Genomic DNA, 23,809 nt, shown 5'->3' on the forward strand with positions numbered 1-23,809 from the left:
CAATTTTCCTCCACCACCGCTTCTGTCATCCCTTCATCTTTTACTCCTTCCGCCCACCCTGAGGACACCCAAGGACAACGCCCCACAACAAAACACCGACCACCTCCACTCTGATCAGAGGTGACAACCCTCTTCTTCACTTCACCCACACAGGAAACAGAAAAACAAAAGGCAGTGAGGAGAGGCAGAAGTTACCTCACGTCACCTTCCCCTCAACAGAACCAATTTCTTTTATCTTCCTTTTTTCACTGTAATGTTCTTATTAAGAAGAAAAAGAACTCTCCATCTGTGCGGGGCTTTTTCAGGGTTTATTCCCCTACTTCTCATCCTCTTCTCTTAAAGGAACAGTTCAATATTTTCAGAATCTCATGTTTGCTGTTGGAGTCAGATGGCAAGAGGCGCACTGGATAGTTTCATTTCTGATAGCTCTAGGATGTGTTTAGCCTAGCTTAGCACAAAAAGTCGAAGCAGAAATTTGTATTGGAACAATTTCTGTGAGTAGTTAAAGGTTCAGTGTGGAATATTTCTGACGATTTATTGACAGACATGCAATATAATACAAATAACTAAGACCTTACATAATGAACCCTTATGTTCATTTATCTACATGCATCGCAGGTTCCCCCTTCCATGGATGTCGTGGATGTTGCGGAGTCATATTTCTACAGGAGCAGAAAACGTGCCTACGTTTTGTCCCTGCGTTTCATCCCTGCGTTGTTCTTCTTCGTCTTGTATAATTCTGGCAATGCAGACACTCGTCACTACGTAGAAGAACAGGAGGTAATAATAATAATATAATATACAGTCTCTGAGTCGTCGTCTGGTTTATTGGAAGTAAGAAGAGAAGTGAAACTTAGACAAATAAGGTAACAAACAAATTATTTACCACGAGCCGACAGCGTGTGGATCTTCGTCGCCAAAGAAGCGAAAACACGATGAAGCCAGAGAAGTCGGGACAGATGCAGACGGATGGCGGCAGAAATAAAGGATTGAATCATTGTGGATTTTCCCAGAGCTTATGTGGAACAAATGTATTCAAAGCGGCGCTGAAGTTGTCTGTTTTCTGCTGGATAGGTAATTAAGTTAGAGCAACTTTTGCGATGCTTGAAGCTGGTCAAGATCACAGAGTAACAAAGTTCCCATGTCAATGTTGTGAAATATGTAACGTTAGTTGGTTTGTAATTTCATGTAACCTCATTAACAAAGCTGTAAGTTATTTTGGCTTTGCTAACGTTACGTAGACAGAAATGTGTCGATTCCGTTCGTGAGACAATACGCCCATTAATTAGCGCGCAAAGTGTATTTAATTCACATGGTAAATGCCCGTTAAAAACATTGCACCGTGTACTTGATGCACTAGATGAAATAGTTTTTGAACGTTTCATGTTGTTTTGAACAATTACAAATAATATTCACTGGAGCTGATTCAGTGTGTTTTCTTTTAGCCTGCACTAGCTGTTGACATCATTCACACCAGACTAAATAAACTGGAGTAAACAGGTAAACACACCAAAGTTATTTGAACACAAAGTCACCTACAAATGGTGTCCTCTGCAATTTAATAACAAATCATTCACCATTCAGTATCAAGTATGAATTAAATAAGAGTAAAATACAAAATATATTGCTATTAAATTCACAAATTCATAAGCTGTGCTGAAAATGCAAATGAACTAAAGGCAAGGCAAATTTATTTGTACAGCACTTTTCAGCAACAAGGCTATTGAAAGTGCTTTACATAAAACAAAAAGCAACAAAGAACACAATAAACATGCATGTAAATACAATTAAAAAGAGTTGAATAAAAAATAAACACACGATAGAAGAGGAGAATAGAAGTTACAGTGCAGTGATATTATTGAAAAGCCTCAAATTCTCAAACAGAATAACCTTCAGCCTTGATTTTAAAGAACTGAGAGTTTCTGCAGACCTGCAGTTTTTCCGGGAGTTTGTTCCAGATATATGGTGCATAAAAACTGAAGGTTATTTGTCTGACAGGAAATATGGTGGCAGATCTGCACTAATTGTTCGCATCTGAATGCATGTGGTGCTTTCCCTCCATCTATAACTGGGAATTTGATTTGGCTGCGTAATTGTATGTAATTTAGTTTAACATTGGCACACTTCAGTGTGTGTGTGTGTGTGTGTGTGTGTGTGTGTGTGCCCTTATGTGTACGAGCATCTGCGAACCAGAGTGTGTTTGTATTTGTTTGTGTGTGTTTGTGCATTCATTCATCTGTGCATCAGTGTGTTGTGTGTGTAGGCTGAGGCTAATACCTTCAATAACGCTCCTCCATGAATCACTTCTCTGTCAGCAGTCATTTTCTAAAAGGCAAAGCCGCATTTTTCAAGTGATGGATGTCTCATTTTGCAACAACAACTTCAACAACAACAAAAAATCCCAAGCTTCTTGCTAAATGTGAGAGAAGCTTCTATTAAAACCCCTCACCCTGGAGTCACGGTGTGCAAGTTAAAACCTTGGATCTCCCGACTGGTTTTCTAGAGGCTACAAAATAAATACATAAATAATAGGCCTCTCTAAAGAAAAGTCACACCACTTCCAGCATTAGTACTTCTGCTAAGAAACTGTTCAACTGCTTGTTAACACAAATAGCTAATCAGCCAATCACATGGCAGCAACTCAATGCATTTAGGCATGCAGACGTGGTCAAGACAACTTGCTGAAGTTCAAAGCGAGCATCAGAATGGGGAAGAAAGTGGATTTAAGTGACTTTGAACTTGGCGTGGTTGTTGGTGCCAGACGGGCTGGTTGAGTATTTCAGAAACTGCTGATCTACTGGGATTTTCAGACACAGCCATCTCTAGGGTTTACAGAGAATGGTCTGAAAAAGAGAAAATATCCAGTGAGGCTGAAAATGCCTTGTTGATGTCAGAGGTCAGAGGAGAATGGGCAGACTGGTTCCAGATGACAGAGAGACAACAGTAACTCGTTACATCCAAGGTGTGCAGATTACCATGTCTGAACACCTCGAACCTTGAAGCAGATGGGCTGCAGCAGCAGAAGACCACACCAGGTGCCACTGCTGACAGCTAAGAACAGGAAACTGAGGCTACAGGTCACACAGGCTCACCAAAACTGGCCAATAGAAGATTGAAAAAACGTTGCCTGGTCTGATGAGTCTCAATTTCAGCCGCCACATTCAGATGGTAGGGTCAGAATTTGGCGTAAAGAACATGAAAGCATGGATCCATCATGCCTTGCATCAATGGTTCAGGCTGGTGCTGGTGTACTTTGGGCCCCTTAGTACCAACTGAGCATCGTTTAAACGCGACAGCCTACCTGAGTACTGTTGCTGACCACGTCCATCCCTTTATGACCACAGTGTATCTTCTGATGGCGTCTTCCAGCAGGATAATTCACCATGTCACAAAGCTCAAGTCATCTCAAACTGGTTTCTTGAACAATGAGTTCACTGGACTCCAGTGGCCTCCACAGTCACCAGATCTCAATCCAATGGAGCACCTCTGGGATGGGGTGGAACGGGAGATTCTCATCACTGATGTGCAGCCGACGAATCTGCAGCAACTGTGTGATGCCATCATGTCAATATGGATCCAAAGTCTCTGGAGGAAACACTTTGTTGAATGTATGCAATGAAGAATTAAGGCAGTTGTGAATTGGTAATAACAAGGTGTACCTAATAAAGTGGCCGGTGAGTCTATGTTCAAAATACAGTAATCAAATTCAATTAAAATAAGTTATAATGGAGTTTAGACAAAAAATATATTTTCCAGACTGTGCTGTTATCAGCTGCTCCGGCGAAAAACTGAAACATTGACATGTTGACAATATTTTTTAAACTTTTACTGTCATAAATCTCAATAATTAAATCCTCATGTTTTGATTGCACTCTGAGCAGCTTGTCGACAAAGGGACGACCAGTGACTAACTTGTTTTTCCAATATCTGTTAAATGATGCGCTTCCATTGATGACAAGATCAATCGTGGAGTAAGTGATTCCTGCTGGATTTGGTTAATTTCTCCACACAGCCGACACCTTAGTGTCTTTTAGTACAACAGACTGCTGAACAAGACACGACGGAAATGTTAGGTAAACTGAAAACACACTGTGAACGGTTAAGGGCTGAGAGAGAACATGGAGACTGTGGTTAAAGGAGAAATCATGGAGGATTTATTGATATTTGTTCAGGGATGTTTGTGCAAGGGTGATGTCCAGACGGGGAAACTCTGTGAGCTGGGGCAGGCAGATGATGTTAGGGCAAAAACCATCAAGGCAGACAAAAACAGAGCTCCCCTTCTCCAGGACCAATGACCTGAAGCACAAGCATACAGAATGTCAGGGAAAAAAATCAGGCAGCAAACATACGACCTGGAGAAGAATCAAGTGCAGCGCTGTGGGTTTATGAACTGCAGAGGTTGTGCAAATCTCAGGTGTGTAGAGCCAACAGCACCCAAAAACAATTTCACAAATCGTTAATGCAGTAGTTAAGATTTGCCTCTATGCTGATCGACGGGTCACCGTGGACTTTCTTTACATGACCTACAGTAGCAGCCAGTAGAGGACCTGGCTGTGATCGTTTCTGCTTTGTTATGGTCTGTTCCCACAGAAAGCAAACCTCGTGTTACTGGCTCGAGTTTGGTCGCCGGATCATTTGTGCGAGTTAATTTCAGAACCTACCAGATAGTTCAACTTCCTCGCTTACTTCTTCTCTAAGTAACCTCCTTTTTCATGTCTGTTTGCGTCTTTGCATTGACTTTGGATGCAATCGCGCCATGTGAAAAATTCACTTCGCAGTGTGAAGAAGTTAAATATGAGAAAACGTCACCGCTGTGGTGTTAACATTGTCCCTTATCTTCAGAGGAGCATGTATTTCTTCAACTGATGTCAGACAAAAGGTTTCTCACTACAATGATTATATGCACTTATTTATATCTCAGTGACTGAATGACAGCTCCTAAAATTTTGATGGCTGTTTGGGAAAATGTTGCTCACATTAGTTCTAAATATTTAAAGAAAGCTGACATTACTGAGGGAATATTATGTATCTATCTGTCCTGCAGCTTTCTATCTTATTCTATTCTGGTCAGGCTGAGCAGTTTGCGGCCTGGGTGAAGCAAAGAGCAGTCACCATCTGGATGACTGTTCGGCCAGCTTGTGGCAGGCAATCTGTGTGTGTGTGTGTGTGTGTGTGTGTGTGTGTGTGTGTGTCACTGCTGCTGTCACTCAAAGCCCTCAGGAAACCTTTCACACCTTGTCATCCTCTCTGTTACCCAGGGTCAACCAACCTGAGAGGGAGGGAGGGGGAGAGAGAGAGGATGGAGGGAAAGGGTGAGGCCAAAAATAACGTGGGAGGGGGCGATAATAAAGATATTTTAGACGGAAGCTGTTTTGAAATTACAGAAGTCTGAAACAATTGAAAAAGCCAGCTCTCAGGCCGATGGGGGCGAGCGAGGGCAGGTGAGGTAAACACATGCAAAAGGTTAAAAGAGAGAGAGACGGAGAGAGAGAGAGAGAGAGAGAGAGGCAGAAAGCATCTTCACTGTGAAAGAAAAAAACCCTTGTCTGTGGACTTTGATACAGAACACATCTCCTCCAAACAGCCCGACTTCAAAGGCTTCGCGACCTGCTGAAAGGTTAGCCTCATCTTGAAACACACACACACCTGTTCAGACATCTGATAGGGTAAAAAAAAAGCTAAAAGGAAGAAAAGAAGGCAAACAGCAAAGGAATAAGACAGACCCAAGAGTTTGTCTGATGCATCAACTGTCAGCCAGTCCTTTATCGTAGCATGAGTCTACACAGGAGGCTTCTTCTCACGCGTGAACAAGCTGTCTGCACGGGCTGGTAACTGCTCGTTCCTCTCGTGTCATACGCACCAAAATGTGACCTGTGCGTTTTCTTTCAGCTTTTTCTGGCCACTCCCAGATATAAAATACCCAGATTTGTTCATATCACATTTTTTTTGCCGTGTGTTATTTTTATCAGCAAAGACCAATGTTGGAAACAGGCAAGTAACATTTGCAGGCTTCCACATGAACTGTTGCTCTCAGTGGCTAAAATGAGCGTCACATGCTGCCCGGCTACTGGGACTGTAAACTGACCGCATGTCTGAAACTTACTTTGGAGCAACACCAGCAAGTGATTTTTGAATCGTATGATGGTACAGATGGAAGCTGCAGTTTTGAGTTGTAGTTATTTAAACATTTAAAACTGAAAGAGATCCAATAAGGGATTCAAAAGGATTATGATTTCATGAGTGGATACTTGATTCGGATTCAATAAAATGCTATCAAACCCCAACTCTAGTGCTTCCTGCTTCCACTACACAGCTTGTGCAAACATTGTGTTAGCTCTGAGCATCAAGATGTGCAGGCTCGTACTCCAAATTCAGCAGTGTAACAAGTTTTTGTTAGTTTGGCTGACCTTTTATTGCAGACATTTGATATTGACTATGGAGTTCCTCAAGGAAGCGTAATGGGCCCTATTTCATTTTGTTTTGTTAGTTTAATAATTGTGATTTTTGCAACATCATCATATCAGTTACCACCGATCTGAAGATGACATTGTACCGTGGCATTGTATATCTAGGGATTTAAGATCTTTTAAATAACAACAATTTGACCAATCCCCCAATCCATTTGCGATGTTGTCTTACAAACAAAAATAGAGAGACACAAAAATGTAACAGAAGCATGGTCAATTTCCCGGCCAGGTATCTGTGGAAGCATTGCTTGAGATTCTAACAAATTCTTAAATTAAAGTATTTTTTTCCCCCAGAGAACTTATATTATGGCAGTAGCACTTCTGTGCAGGTTTATTGCAAAGTAACACAAACATTTTTATAAATCCAATTGTTTACACTGAAGAGATTCACAACATCCCTTGCTTATTACACCTCTCTCTCTGTTCCTCTCTCTGTCCTCTTTCTCCCATCTCTGTCTTCTTCTTCTCAAGCCTGCATCCTCTTTGATTCCTCCATCTGTCCTTTGTATTCCCCCCCCCCCCCCCCCCCTCTCTGTGCCAGCGGTCAGACCAGCTGAGCCTCGTCTAGCCGCTGATCCTCCCCGCCACAGAGAGGTCTCACCAGGCTGCGACACAAACAGAGCTCCTCCAGCAGGAAGTCAGATCCCAAAATCTTAGTCATATACCCTCCTTATGTCTTTCTCTCTCTCTCTCTCTCTCTGTCTCTCTCTCTGTCTCTCTCTCTCTCCCTCTCTCTGTGTTTCGGCTGATGCTCCTGAGTGTGACGCTCACCTCTTCAGTTAGCCGATGTTGTTGGATTTTCATTAAATTAAAGCTGCATGACTTTATAGGCCAGAGTCTGCTGTGGACAGATTTTACTGGGGTTTAATTCAGGGATAGAAATGATCTTTTTCTAAGCCTTCCCCCATAGTTACTGTCACTACACCAGCTTTCTAAAATAGCACTACACATATGCAGTTTAAAATGATAATGGGGCAGATTTATCAATGAAATTCAGATCAAATTTGTGTGATGAGTTATTCAACAAGTGCCATTTTAGCGGCGGAACTTTGAATGTCTGATGGTACCTGATAAATCTGTCCAATTCACAGGTTTCAAAAGTAAATCCAAAACCGTGAACGGTGGGCAGCTCACATGGCAACAGCAGGCTGAGAAGCATTTACCACCAGTGTTACTACTAGAGAGGGGCTAGGGCGAGAAAGTAAAAGACGCTGGGGCGCCTCAGAGGGTCGTGGGAGCTTTAAAGTTGTTTGATGCACAAGAGAGAAGTATTGCTTTCTCATGTTCCGTTATTCATGTTTGAAAAAGTCTAGAGGATAAACGCAAAATAACAAAACAATAATAAAAACTGAGCAAAGCAGTACAGGCGTATCACAGCAGGGGCAGAGCACTGTGGATGGAGTCTTTGTGGCAGATGGACTAGCTCAGGCAGAAGGCCAAACAGTACTGTGATGTGGCTGACCACCTCTCGCCTGCCTTCAACAGTGTGACTATCACACCTGCAGTCTACAAAATTCGGACATTTAATTCTCACATGCCGACATACTGGATGACATTTTTTAAAACCACCCTTAAAACACAAAAGCACCGACACGTTTGAAAATGATAAGATGGTGTGGTGTTGTGGATGCTTTCCTGGCCAAAAGTCAGTCCTGACTAGTTGAAGAAACATTTAGTAAACATGTAGCAAACTTGATACTTGAAAAACTAGAAAAAAAAAGTCATTTTCTTTTACAGTATTTCAGCAGTGCGTCTCAAAAAGTGTAGGTGCAGCATGGTTTGTTATCCCTAGTGAAATCTCTGAAAAGAATACTAAAATAAAAATAAAGTGGTTTAAAGTGACAGCTGTATTTTGTATTTTGTCCATTGCAAGGGCATAGAATAAAAATAATAATAATAAATATAATAATATCCAGCGACTACTGAATTGTCTCTTGAAATAATGTTGATCAAAAATTGTCAAATAAATCAAATACACAGTTATCCGTCAGTGCCTAGTCACTGTCTTAAGTACACAAACAGTAACAGTCAGCCGCAAATTAGCTAAACACTAATTAGTCAGATACATGCCAAATTATAGTAATCTAAGATTACGAGACCATGATATTATGAGAAAAAGGTTGTAGAATACAAGAAGTCAGAATCGATGAGGTTGCCTGGAGTCATATGTGGAGTGTTTCCATTTCCTGCAGTCTCCAGTTCTTTGTAAACAGTTTGGACTGCAGTGTGGCGTCTTTCCTCTGACCGGCAGCTCGGTGTTGCTGCTGTCTCTGTCCTCTTCGCTCAGACACACCTGTGGACTGTCTCTCCCCACTGAAGCGGCTGTGAGCTGCACTCTAACATTTGTTTGGACCTGGAGTGAGATTATTATTATTATTATTATTATTTTATAGTTTGAATTGTCACCTGCCACCTGATTTTTGTGTTTTATAATGAAACCTGCGCCCTTGGTTCACTGTGTGATGAATGATTAAAATAATATATTTATTTTCCCACAAACTGTGTTGTTTGATGGAAATATTTGCTTTTGTTTTTAATGTGTCAGAACATTATTATGGACAAATCAGTTCAATAAGAATTATAATGTTTGACCCATTAAATCTCAATTCATTATCCCGAAGGGTAACTGTGTGAAAAACTTCATGACCGACTGAATTTTATAGGAATACTTAAAAGTCGTACACGGACGTCTCCTGTATGAATAACTATGTAAAGAAAGACACATGAAAATATCACTTTTAGCCATGAAGTTAACAACCAAAATGAAAAGTTTCAAGGCTTTCTGAGGATTTAACAGAACCACTGATGAGACGTAAAATAATACAAAAAGATGGAGATGGAGAAAAGAAATTTGAGTGATGTAAGACGGAGGAAAAGAAGACGGTGAGACAGAAGGAGGGTGAGACAGGAAAGACATAGCAAAAGGAAATATGACTGTGAAAAGATGACAGAGGGAGGAAACTAAATTGCAGAGAGAAGAAGAGACAGATAACAGGATTAAAGAATGGTATGGAGGTAAAAAAGGAGAAGGAGAAATGTCAGGAGCAGAATAGAAGGAGTAGATTCTGCTCCTCCTGCTCTGTGCTCAGGTTTCAGACCTTCCTGTAATCCAGCTTTATGTCTTCCACGCTGTCACTGCACCTGTAATCTGCTTCCTGCGCTCCTGTAATCTGGCTTTAACTCTGCTTATCTTCTGCTTCACGCCAGGGAAATCTCACCACTGAAACGCTCACTTCACTCAAAAGTGAACAGGAAGTGACACCATTCTCTGCATCTTCCCATTTTCCCCCTATCTCTACATCCATATGTCTTTCACTGACATAAAGCGCCCTCCTGTATTTCTCTGTTGCGCTTGTATTTATTTTTCCACCCCGTCTCTTCTGCGTTTTTGTTCTAGGATCAAAACTTTGGACCCTGACCTCCTTTATCTTAATGTCCATATAAAAAGCTGCTAATGCTACATTCTCAATTGGACACATGGTCAAGACCCATCGACGCCCTGGGAATCCGTATTGCATCATAGTTCAACGCAGTGGGGGAAGCCCTGTAGCGTCAGTTTTTGATGGTAAAGGTAGGTATATGATATTTAACAGAAAAGACTGAGTAAGGAGGTGGTCGGGGTGGATGGAGGGCCAGAACCTGGATTTTGAACCAAGACGAGTTACGTACATTGCGTAAGTTACGCAAGTGAAGATAAAACGAATACGATCTCCGTCCACAGCAGCGTTTTAGTAGTTTATCAGAGGTGATCTCCGTCTACATTAAAACGACTGAAAACGCTAGCCATCTATTGGCCGATCAGGTACACTGGGCATGCGCATGCCAGGTAAACATGAAGCGGATGGTCTATTACATAGTTACAGAAGATTTGGCGAAAGAATAAAGTAATGCAGACGAAGAATTAGACCAGATTTTTGCATGCACCAGTTACTGAATGTAACACGGGAGTGTTGCGGCGAGAAACAAGAGTCGTTGCAATGTAAACGGCAACATGCACAGTACAAGTGTAGGCAGATAGGCCTAAGTGTTATTTTCACGGCGCAGAATATTTTAATAAAAATACCAACTCAAAAACTCTGTCAGTAGCATCGTGTTTCTGCTTTGCATGACTTATAAGACCCAATCAGAGAGCCGAGCGTGAGCGTCTCTATCATGGTTTCTAAAGTCCTCCATTTTTGCCCGTCTTCACTAAAACGCCCTCCGGAGTTTCAAAACGCAAAACGGGTTTAGCAGCGTTTCCAAACTTGTTCGTTTTAAGTCTTCGTTTTTGGCGTTTTATTAACTAACGTAGCAAAAGTTGTCCGTTTTATTTCGAAAACGGCGTAGAGTGGATGGTGCCTTACTGTGATAATGCTACAGCTTTGCCACGTTTGCAGCACATTTGTGCCGCACGTGTTACGGTAAAATGTCAGTAGGGGAGCTCGGCTTACACACAGCTTTGCACAGGTAAACCCACTACAGCACTGTGGCTTGGGATGTGATGTCACATCGCGCTGCCTTGAGACAGTCCAGCATCATCGTGTAGCCGATATCTTTTGAAATGCTATGAGACAGAAAAAGGCCCTGTGATTGTGGTTTAACGTGGTTTTTATGCTTTTGCATCACCAATCAGTGAAAAATTCTGTTCTGCTGAGATGGGGGAGGAAAGGGGGCTCAGATTTTCATGGCTGCTCTGATTACAATCACCACTTTACCGGGAAATAAAAAGCACAAGCTGTGCAAATGCAACCCTGTATCACGCCAAACTGTGTAATACACCCGCCGATCCCTGCCGGTCCGCCGTGGCAGTATTACCATTGCCTCATGTAGGCATGATTTTCAAAACTTTCTCATGCCGTGGTCAAGTTAGCAATAATAAATATGCAACAACCGGTTAGACATTCAAAGTAAAGCTTGTTAAGAAACATTTCAGGTGACTGGTTGCAGTTTGGCAAGGCAAAACGCTGACACGGTGTCCTCTAGTGGATCGGCGGCCGTGTTCCAAGCTTTCAGGTGAGGCTGGGCTGTAAAATGTCCCGGCTGCTTGCACAAAGTAAAGCTTGTTAATTTTTACTGATAGTGTGTCGCTGTGATTGTGTGCGTTATCGGGTTTGATTGTGCTGTCTCTACTCTGATAGGTGCTGTGCTGTTGCATGTCTATGATTGGTGTGTGGTCGCTCCAGCTGATTGGTGATTGGCTGCTTAGTTCAATGCTCAGTCAAAATCTGAAACTGGTTTCAATGCCCTAAATGTGGGCTTTATTTATTATTTATTTATTTTATTATTTATTCATGAGGAAACCACATGTGTCGGCACAATCAGAGAAAAAGGAACACACTGTCTCCTGTCGTCTTGGAAATGTTCACTGCTACAGGTGGAAAGTGTGACGGATTGTTTAAGGAAACTAATGGAGAACGCAATAAACAATAAACAATTTTGGGAATTAGTTGACTTCTGTCCTTCAGGCTTGTGCCTTTGACTTTTTAATAAAGGGCCAGATAGAACAGGTCAACCAGGAGAGTTTCTCACTAAGCAAGAGCAGCTCAGATGTTACACTTTTTCATATGGTTTCCAGAAAACAGACTTAAAGAGGAGACGCTGTCGTGAGCTGTGTTTAACCCACCGTGAAGGTTATGCAAAAAAGGAACAAACAACATACTGATGATTTACTGGAGCTACTCTCAGAGCATTAAACTATATTCGTTCTGTATTCATCATCTGAGGACCATGACTGTCCACAATGAATTTCATGGCAATCTAACCACTCGTTTATTTTTGACCTCGGAAATGGTTGTACAAAGACCATAACATGTCGCTGGAAGCTCCTGAAAAAGTCGACCATCAGTTAAGATTTTTTGTCAGCTTTTTTTGAATAGATATGACTAGATATGATATTTTGAACCAGACTGACATCACGTCAGATCAAACAAATGCTCCTTTGGTTTCTTTAAATCCAGTCAGACTCAATCAGTACATCCAGAAATCTGCTTTTCGGTCTGGTTCATCTCCATTTCTTGTCTTTCTCTGGCTTTCTTCCACTCAAGCTAACAGGTCACCTTCACGTCCTTAGTAAATCTCTCTGTGGGTCCCTCTCTCCTTCTACCTCTTACTCTCTTGAACTCCCAACCTCTTTGTTCTGATGAATCTGCCTTTTATTACCCGCCGCGATGCCTCCACCCTCCTCTCCCTTTTCTTACAGCACATTGAGGAGCTGGTACAGAAGTCTCCTGTGTATAGAGTCAACAGAAAAGATTACACAGTGTCAGAAGAGACATGCAAAGAGAGAAAGATAGAGGAGAGGCAAAGAGCTAATTTATGCATTCTTCTTTCAAGGAGTTCCTGTCTGTTTGTCGAGTCACCTAAAGAAAAAGAAAAAAAAAAGCGGGGAGATGTTTTTACAATCTGCAAAAAAACAAAAAGTGAGTTGAGGAGGGAGATACAAAACATATATTTAAAACCAGACCTTGGTGAGGTCAATGAAAGGATTTCAGGTGATGAAATACACCTTTATGGCAGCCATGATGGAACTCTATGGTAGAATTCATGGATGTATCTAGAGATCTAGATACAGTGCACCACGGACGTCACACAAGTATGGGACAATAATAACAGATAACGATCAGGTCCTCGCTGATGTGGACCCTGAGGAAGCTGAAGCTGCTGACTCTCTCCACTAAAGTGCCATTGATTGTGAAAGGGGGCGTCTCCCTGTTGCCTCCTGTAGTCCTCAGTCAGCTCCTTTGTTTTGCTGACGTTGAGATGAAGGTTGTTGTCCTGGCACAAAGATGAGACAGTCGTGTCGCCAGTGAACTTGATGATGGTGTTGGAGCGTCCTAAAGGTCTTCTGGATTTTTTTGTCATGTCAGAGACGAATTTACTAAAATGGAAGAAGCTAAAAGGATACCCTACTCCATTTGGAGTCCAGCATTGTATTTCTTGTTTGATGACTTCACTGCCTTGTTTTAATCGACTTAGTGCGACAATTCAATTGAAATTAATGACATTTTTTGTGTTACTGACGCAAAGCAAGATAAATCATTTTATTCCACACTGGCTCAGTTGACATGCGGAGGCAGCCGGTGGGGTCGGTAGCGGTGTATATCGTATTTGTACTGACAGTTATTCTAGGTCATTTCTGTCTCTCTCTCCCTGTAGAGAGAGTCAGACTTTCTCCATCAGGAGTACGTTTCATAAAGTCGCCGTGTTTAATAAACTCACCTGTGATTCAGTTTTCAAGTGCGCAGCATGCGGATCGAAACAGAAACTAACTTTAGTGAGTGACATCTGCAGTGGTGCGTTCACTGTCGCTCCGTAATGTAACATTTCGTTAACATAATATCAGATAAACATCTCTCTCTCTGTTTCTCTGCAAAATGCTAAAGTGGGTTCTCAAATATACTTTGGCAGGTGAAAATATACCTGGCCGGCCCGCCCAACTAAAGCATATGTCCAAAACGCAGTGACTATTTTGGTCCAGTCATGATTGAGTAATTATGCCTGCAACTTCGACTACATTAATTAACCCAAGATGTAATATAATAATAGTAGTAGTCGTCGTCATCAGGGGAAATATGAACCGAACTGTGGATTTGATAACAACACTACGGCAGTGGCAAAGATGACATAAACCCATTTTTACTGACAATAAAATCAAAGATGTCTGGGTTGTTCACCGTTGAACCCTCCAACAAACAGAGGTAGTTTATTTGGATCTGGAAATCCTGCAGTTTAAAACCCAGTGTGAAACTGGTCATGACATTGTGTGTTTAAACTATTATTTTATCCCATTGTAATCGTAACTGTTTAATAAAAATCTGACCACCAACTCCAACGTTCCTGCTCCCCAGGTCACTCGGCGAAGTGAACTTAATTTCATGCAGCAGACGCTTGTGGAATTTACTTTTGATGGCAGCTGCTTTGGTGATGTGGATGTGAAAAGACGTCTCTAAAAACTGACATTTTCTTGAAACGTTGGTTATTTCAGTGACATTTAGATGACTCTATAACAGGTTCCACAGAATCAACTCGACATATTTCTTTGAAAAAGCAGTTATTGAGTAAGCACAGATTTACAAACGAGATGCTTCGACAGTGACGGCGGCTTGTTCACTGCTGACTGCAGTATCTAGAGTCTTTAACACGTAAGTCTATGTTTTTCTACGGATTATAGAAAGCTGTTCCTAAACTCATCACTGACTGTTCATTTATATATCCTGTGTTGTACCTGCAACTATGTAGATATCCATTAAAGAAATGAAGCAGCTCGTCTCACAGTTTAATTTTCATTCAGGTACAACTCGTCTGATGAATGAATCTTTTGGTTCGCGCTGTATCTTATGTTACCTACAGCATGTGCATTATTATTTATCAAAGAGCTCGAATAATGCTTTTGGGCTTTTTCCCTCTTTTGGCTAGTAGTCCTTAACTAGGTACTGCGCATGTGCAACTCCCAACAAAGATCATCTAGAGGTGAGATGCATCACTCCATAGCTAAAACGGAGCGTTCAACACACAGTGCAGTATGACAAAAACATGTAGTTTTGTTTATTTGATGAATGAATCTTTTGCTTTGCACTGTGAAGACCTGTGCCGCCTGCATCATATGTTGCTTAGAAGCATGATTAATTATTAACAACAGATTCCTGTACCTGTATGTTTGTTACAGACATCAAACAATGTGAACTTACCTGTGACATTCTTCTCCACCACACTGCTGTGTTGAAGTCACGACGCCCTCCGGGACGGACCGCTCCGTCATGATGGCTTTGTGAGTGTTTTGAGCGCCCCATGTTGTATCCATAATCCCTTTAATGACCGTCCTCTCAGGTATTACTGCTCACTCTGATGTTGGAGCCACACGACGAGGCAAACAACATAAAAGACATTGATTCTTCTTAATGGGTCATTTCATAATGGAGGGATATTGAGTGGGTGAGGTCGAGATGGGGAGAGAGCGTGGAGAAGGGAGAAAAAGCTAAGACTTTCATATTTGGATGATTTCTCATAATATCCATTTTGTTGGTGTTTTATCTGTTACCATGGCAATGCAAATGATATATTACCATGAGGCTGTTTGCGTTGAAGTGATGGAAAGACACAGATATGAGGATATAGGAAAGGGAGATGGAGGGATGTAAAAATAGAGGAAGAGAAGGATAGAAAATGTGTATTTTTTTTTACATTTGATACCAAATTTGGCTTCTGCAACAGTCTCATATGAACTAAAAGTGTGTGTTTGTGTGTGTATGTGCTTACATGCAGGCTAAATGATGTGTGTGTGTGTGTGTATGGGTGATTAATACGAGAGTTGGCATTTAGCGGCGCGATATCTGACTGGTTTGGATAATTACACCAGGAGAGAAAGCAGAAGCCGGGACTTTATCAGCACGCGTGGGAGTCTGAGCATTTAGGCTTTTTTATTTTTTCTTTCCTTTTTTTTTTTCAAGCCTCTCCACTTAAACGGTTGCCAATTCACCTCTGTAATTTTTTATTCCAAAGTTATTAATGTCTGTGCAGCGGCAAGGGAAGATTAGCTGCAGCTGCGAAGAGAGGTGAAGAGGAGGCTTTAAGGCAGAGTATTTATAGATTTATTGTCACCAAAACACTCCAGAAGTTGATCTGGAGGAGAGATGCAGGGATGAAAACAACGTGATGTAAAGCAAGATATAGTGAAAATGGAAAAAACAGGACAGAGATTCAAAAAACAAAAAAACAATGCAAACTGGATTAATCTGATGAAAATGTGAAACGCTGCAGCGCCTCCTTTTAATGCTGTCTGCATAACACAGCAACATCACAGAAGAGGCATAATTTGATTCCCAAACCTCGACACATTTTGGAATAAGATAAGTTTTAAACCCTCCTCTTTGTCTTTCATTCTCCTCCAGTCTGTCGAAGTCTTGCTTCCTGTGTCTGCCCTCCATCTTTCCCACCTGAGCACAGGAAACAACACTGTCAGCAACACTGTCGACAATCTCAGCAGCTCAGATAACAAACGGACAGCTGTTGTAAGTTTCAGGTCAATCCAGCAGGCTGAAAACCATCTTGCAGAACTTCAATCAATACTCTTGTGTCAAGACACATAAAAACTGTCTGTTTATTTGATTCCCAGATGAGTTTGTTTTGAGCGATCAAAGTACAGTTAGTGTTGAAGGAAGTATTCAGATCATTTACTAAGTAAAAGTCCTGCATTGGAAATGTTATTTAAGTATAATCAGGAAAATGTACTTAAAGTGTTAAAGCATTAAAATGCCCCTTTGCCTGTTTTACTCTTAAATATTCATCACATTATTTGTCCTTATGTAAAGCAGGATTTTACAGCTTGAGCTCATTTTGATCTGCTGGTTATTTTCTCAGTGAATCGATTGATTGTTTGGTTTGTAAAAATTCAGAAAAATAGTGAGAAATGCCGCCACAAATACCCGAAGCCCAAAATAAGTGTTTGCGATACAGTCAGAGTAGAGATAATGCCACAGAACCAATTTAAAGCCTAGTTAGCCTAGCATGTTAGCATTTACCCTCTGAGTGGAATACAAACTTAAACGCTCAGCAGTTCCTCTCAACCTTATTCAGAGTTGTTAAACCTTCCCGGTCTCGCTCCCATTTCGTTACATACTGCTGCTGGATCAGTGGCCCTCTGCTTCAAAATATGCCGCTGTATCCCTCTAGCATCTTTTCTGGACGCGCCCGCCGTCAAAGTCAACTAACGTAGCGTAAAGAGAAAGAAAGTCTGCATGTGGAGGAGGGGGGCCGGACGGGTGGTACAAACAAACACAGGACTTTAACCCAGGAGACCGCGGTTCGAGTCCTGTGTAAAATAACAAGACTTAAGTAGTTACTTGCGGAACATACTTCGTTTAACACGCGAGATTTATTTTGAAAGTCAAACCTGACAGAGCTTATTTATTGTTGCCAACTTGAACGAGGAGCTCTGTGCATCCAGAAATGATGTGAGAGTGTTACCTACAATTTGTTATTTTGAGGCGGAGGGCTACTGACCAAGCAGCAGTACTGGGTGCCAAGTTGGGTGCACGGCCGTAGCCTGTTATAAGGTCACCGAGGTCATAAAACAATTGGAGTTAAAAAATACGTATCAGGAGTTGATCTATCTAGTGTTAGATAGGTGTGTGACCTTACCAAAATATTTCAGTAAAACCTCATGCATCATGTTTCAATAATTCCTTCTACAATAATGAGAAATACCTCTTCTTCTTTTTATTTTATTGCAGCAACTGACTTGCATTTAAAAGGGCACGTTATGTATTGGTATATTTAATTTAAATACATATCAGGTCTATGTATATTTTCAACAATTTTAAGTGAAATCTGTAGAACATTTTAGTCATTTATTTTACAAATAAATTTGAATCAAATTGTCATTCCAAATCAAAAATTGTGCAGGTTTAAATAAACTGAGCGGTAGGTTACAGTCCATTAAGTAGGCAGTGTTCTTGGCTCCAAAAAGCACCTAACTAATTTTATTCATCTTACACGTTTATGTTGTGCTTTGGTTCTTATTAATTTTATATAGTTTGACATACTGTGCACAGGCATGATGAGAACAAAGGGAGAAGCTTATTAAAGATATATATCTTAGTTAAGCTCAAGCTTCTCCCTTTGTTCTCTTACACTAATGTTTCACTGTCATGCCGGATTTAGATTTCAGATTATGGCTAAGTGTTTGTATGAACTTGTCAGGTAGTTTATGGATAAACCTGGAAGATGCTGCAGTTATTCTCCTCTGCTCAATTTGTTTGACAGTAAAAGTGATTTCAATAAGACGCTGGTTAATTAAAGGGTTATTCTGCGCCTGTTAGTAAATAAGAGTCGAACTCTCTATTACCAGCAGAATAGGCACGAGTGGCAACCGAATGGAGAGCAGTAATCATCGCATTCCCATCGGAGCTGCTGCTTGGAGAATTTACCCGCTGCAGTGCAGTCTGGGAAAATGGCAGCCCTGCTTCTCACTTGACACAAGTGATTAACGGAGGATGTCTCCCGATTGACACGTCTGTTTTTTCTGCCTCTTTCCCGTCTCCGAGTATTAACGTTAGCACCGCCACTTTTGGCTGACAAGTTCTCCCCCTCTACTCTTTTTCACTGTAAATGTGCTGACAGCTGAGGGAATTATAACTCCTGTGCACACATAATGACTCCATCCTTTTCTATATGGTGCATTCACTGTACACAGTATACTAAAAAAAGCCCTTGCTGAAATGTAGATTTATTTTCACCTTCTTTTTTGTTGCCTTAATTTTCAGGAAATGCTCCATGTTTCAGGATGGAAAACGACCACCGAGTGGAAAGTAGAAACAAGTGAAAGAGTGACACAAGAACCAGATGTTTTTTAGGACAGAGCAATTACACACACAGTCGATGGAAAGTGAAAAATGTAGGAAGGGAAATGTGCACAAGATTAATGACGACAAAGGAGAGAAATCTGAGGCAAACAATAGAAACATGTTACTGCTAGTAATCTGTGCTATCACGCATGCTCCCATAGCTACAGCATGTCCACCACTCTAAAAAAAAAAACATCTGTGCAGTGAAGCGAGGCTGAATCCATCTTTAAAATGTAATAAAACATGCTGTCTGTTGCACAAAAGTCTTCGGCAACGAAAACAAGGAAACCCAACAGAATCGCTCCTCTGCTCTGACAGTTTCTGGGATCTTGTCTCAGTTGTGGCCAAATCTTTAAACCTGTAATAATTATTAGGTTAGATGTATGGGGGGGAAGAGAAACCCTGCTGTTCAAGGTTCCTTCAACATTTCCAGGTTCATATTGTGTAACTATATAACTAGTGCATCACAAAGTGATTTAAGTTTTTCTTTTGTCATTGAGACACAATAGATTTGGCAGCACGAGGACGAATCAGACCTGAAGATGCTGAAAGGAAGTGTTTGTTCTTGTAGGGATGATTTTTTTTTTATCTCCAATAAATGGATATAACTAAGTAGACAGACGGGCAGATAGAAATATGCTTTGCTATTATTATGATTCACAAAATTTCCACCATTAATCGACTATTTCACCAGCAGTGATAAAGTTCAGCAGCTGTCTGCTGTTCTCATCAAACAGGAATAATTCAGAGCCTCAGTGGACAGAGACGATAGCGCGTGTGTGTGTGTGTGTGTGTGTGTGTGTGTGTATTTCCATTCACAGCTCTTTCAAAGAACGGAAAGGAAGCGACGTGTGTGTGCGTGCATGTTAGCATTTCTGTATACTGTAAGTCTGCTGAAAGTGAAGGTTTCTACTTTGTATTTCATTCCAAGGATGAATGAGGGGCTTCAGTTAACTGCGTGCGTGCGTGCGTGTTCATCCTCTGTGCCTCCTCTAATTAGCACTGCCTGTAAATATTTAATGTCCGACAGCAGAGCAGCAGAGGATGCTAACACAACCTGCTAACACGGCACGATCACGGCGTCACGTGGCGAGTCTGCCAGCCAACCCCTCCGCTCGTTTCCGCCTGGCTCCGCCCCGCAGCGTTTCTGACACTCGCTTCCTTGTTTTTCATTTTTCTGATTTAACAATGTTTAATGACAAGAAAAGAGTTAGGTGTGATGAACTGAAGGGTTATCAAACATCTTCCTCTGTCAGCCGCAACACTTTCATTTCAGCTATTCATCTCCATCAAAAGTGAGAAAAATTAATCACCTCAAGTTCATCACTCAGTGCTTTTGAACCACACAGGCAGCTGAATCTTCACTCCTCATCTTTCATTGTTAAAGAAATTCATCTTCCGGTGACACCAGTTACCTGCTTCACTTCCAAAATGAGCGTCATTTGTTTTAAATTTTGTGCTGTTTGTCATTTAGTCGACCGCCAGGCCAATTACTGTGTCTTATTTAGGAAAGACTTTCTTCTCTTTTCAACTTGTTTTGTAAGAGAGCAGATTGTTTTTTGACTTTGCTGCCTCCGTGTGCAGAAATGACATCGTCCACTCTTCCATTGCTCTTCATTTGCCTTTTTTTCCCCTCCTCCATGTATCCAGTGCTTTCTTTTTGGCTCGTCCATCCATCTTAATATTCCTCCTTTAGTCCAGTTAACTAGACAGGGAATGGCACAAAAAGGAGGGAGAGGTGGACGGTGTCTGCTGTTGTGATCCAGCAGCAGGACTTGAAAGCCTGTCTTATTATCCTAAAGTGACCTTCTGCATTCAACGCTGAACCTTAATGACCTTTGCTGACATTTCACTGTGCAGCTAACGACTTTACTCAAGCAGCTGTAGAGTGCGTCCACCATGTTTGTAATCTTGTCAGGATTTCCAAAATGCAGGAAATATTCAACCATCCTCGGAAAAACTAAAACATCCGACAGACGTACAGGTCAATTATGCACTTATGTAACTTATTTAACCCCAAGTCACCATCTTTTCCATGTGTTAAACATCATGTGACTTAGATCACGTCACTTGCGTACTGCCGCCGGACCAGTATGTGCCAACGCTCGAACATGTCGTTAAGGGACAATTGACAATCAACCTATTTTATGATTTAGGTATAAAGACATTTTTAGGTTTTTTCCAATCAAACGTGCTTCTTTTACAAACATACAGTACACTATTTTTTAATAAATTAAATCTATTTTTTTTAAGAATTAAAAAGTTTTATATTGCCAGATGTAAAATCCTCAAAAGACTCTTCACATTACTCTGATTGGTTCAATGAATCATTCAGGAAACAACAACTAAAACACCTTAATGGTAGTTTCATATACCCCATATTTACATAGATATGTAAATAAGATATTTACATTCTTAAGGTATTTATTTTCGCAAAACATACCAATGACGCAACAACAAAGACTAATATCCCTGCCAGTTAGAAACTGAGCAGCTGTAAATGTTGAATATCAGTCCTTCTCGTTAATCATCAGGATAAATCTACACACGGATTCCTGAAAAATGAATGTAGTTTATAAAATCCCAGAAGGCATTTTGCTGCTAAAGCACTGAAGTTTTCTTTGTGTAAAACTAATCTATGAGGAAAAAGTGATGAAGAAGGTCCAAATGTTCAACTTCTAACCTTGGTAAAAAAAAATAATTTTATAGTACTTTATAGTAAAGCTGCAGCGACTGCTGCTGAGCGAGGAAGGATTTGACCTTGAAAAGCAGCTGTGTGAAGTTTAACAGCATGCTGCCTGCCTTTATTTTATTATACTCAAACGTGTGTTTTTGTTAAGCCTGAAATCTACAGATTAGAAAGATGTCTAATGAAGCTGGTTCGACTGAAACATGTAAGTGAAGACACTGTGCAGGAGTCTTCTTCCTTCTTTTTATATCCAAAGCTGCAGACATGCAAAGATACTGTAATTTTAATTCTAACTGAATCCTACCATTACTTTTTCTTCTTTCTTACTAAGTTTTGTTTGTTTTTGTGTTTGCACTGTCCATGGTTAAAAAAGAGCACTTTATTTAGATGTGTTGTCCTCTGAAAACATTTTCCATGACCCCCTTTGATTGCTAAAAACATTTTCATGCCCCAGACCTCTGAACCACTTTAGCTTTTAACAACAAGAGCAAAACATTGGAAATGATAACAAAATGAGGCAAGTTGACGATTCTAATTGACTGAAAGCATCAAAAACATCAACTTCATGTGGCCTCCCTTACTTACAAAAGTCTATCCATCTTATATTCTAAATGTCATTTTATGTTTTTGACACGGTCATGCACGCTCCCTCCCTTTGGCAGTGTCTTTACATTCCTGCAACAGCGACTCACACCACAGCGTCAGAGCCACTAACTTAAAGACGGACTCATCGTATTTGCCCAAATGAAACTTTGCTGCGATTTAATAATATCCAAATGCTACATCCTGAGAAAAGCGTGACATAACAAAGATAAGATCCTTTCCCGCGTGCAGTTTACTGAAGTATGTCTACGGTTTCAGAAGATATTCTTGGAAAGAAAGTCTGGGTAACCTCACATGCAGCTAAAAATTCGAGTCATGGCTCCAGTTTTGTTAGCAAGCCAGAAAGCCCTGCACGTCCCTCAGTGTCGGCCGCCAGTCACATCCACACAGCTAGTGTCTGGGATGTGTTGCCACGGAAACAAAGCAGTAGAGGGGGGGAGGAGGCTCGGAGGACAGCAGCTTCCTGACAGCGGAGTGGTGGCTCAGATGCACTGTCACGCTAACGCTTCCCTGCACGTTCAAGTCTTCAAAGTTCAGGCAGTCACCTCCAGGTGAAACATCGAGAAACGTTTTCCTCTCGCAACTTTAACCATTCATATGAGCAAACAGCAGATTTTTGTTTCATGAGGAGGGAGGAAGAAGGAAAGAAAGAGACAAACTGAGAGCCACGTCAGAGAGAAAAGAGTAAAGAGGGAAACAAACAAGCTCATAGGCAGATAAACAGAAGCCCAGACAGTGACGGAGAGCGACAGTGACAGACAGGAAGGAACGGTTTCGCCCGTTCGGCTTCCTGCCGGTGTTTAACACCTCCCAGAGAGACGGGGAAGATCCTGTCAGCGGCGGAGAAGGGAGTCATGTTTTAATTTTAGCACCAGTCTGATTAACGCTCAGCTCGGCTCGTTGGCCTTTTTTACGACTCCGAGTCTCGTCCTGGTGACAGGACGGCTGAGGTCAGAGAGGCCGGAGGGCAAACAAAGGCAAACTGTCAATCACCTCATCATATCTGGGTTAAAAAAAGGCAGATGGAGGCTGAAAAAAAGAGGGATGACACTTCTGCAGCGGAGAGAGAGAGAGACAGAGGGAGGCACTGATGGAGAGAAGATGATGCATGCTGATATGGTGTCTTGTTTAACCTTACATTAATTCAATACTTATTTAAGGATTTATATATGCTTAATACACAGTAAATCAATATTTATGAGACAGCTAATGAATCTGCCAGGACATGGTCAGCATTTTAAAGCTACAGGGAGACAAGAATAAAATCTGTCACAGTGTGATGCAGCAAAGACAAGTCTCACACACAGGCTGCACCCAAAGACAGGGAGGAAATTATCCGTTCATCCGTTCATCTTCTGACACTTATCCGAGTGCAGACCAACAAAGGTAGCTCAGACCTGCTTCTCCTCCGTCTTGTCCGGGAGGACCCCGAGGCCGTCCCAGGCCACATGGGATATATAATGCCACAGGTGCCAGAACATATTTTAGAAGTTGTCAAACTCGGCAAGAGACGCAAAATACTGACAAGCTTGTGTTTTCGCCAGCTGGCAGGTGTCCAGATGTTACTTTGGTTGTCTTGCGCTGTGCAACGCCCCACACTATCGGGCTGATGCCACACCCTCGCATTACCCTCACTCATGTAAAGACCCCCAAGATCCTCGCACGCCTTAACTGGCACCCTGGCCGTGCTCTGCAGAAGGCCTGCGCCCGTAACCTTCAGCAGTGATATT

General features: G+C 41.4%; 1 protein-coding gene across 1 annotated transcript in view; it reads left to right on the forward strand.

Moving 5' to 3' along the window:
* LOC123976939 (glutamate receptor ionotropic, kainate 5-like) overlaps window positions 1-23,809 on the forward strand; it is a 203,242-nt gene that overhangs the window by 49,475 nt on the left and 129,958 nt on the right. The gene's annotated exons all lie outside the window — the stretch shown is intronic.

Source organism: Micropterus dolomieu, linkage group LG09 (assembly GCF_021292245.1).
Source record: "Micropterus dolomieu isolate WLL.071019.BEF.003 ecotype Adirondacks linkage group LG09, ASM2129224v1, whole genome shotgun sequence".
Lineage (NCBI taxonomy): Eukaryota > Metazoa > Chordata > Actinopteri > Centrarchiformes > Centrarchidae > Micropterus > Micropterus dolomieu.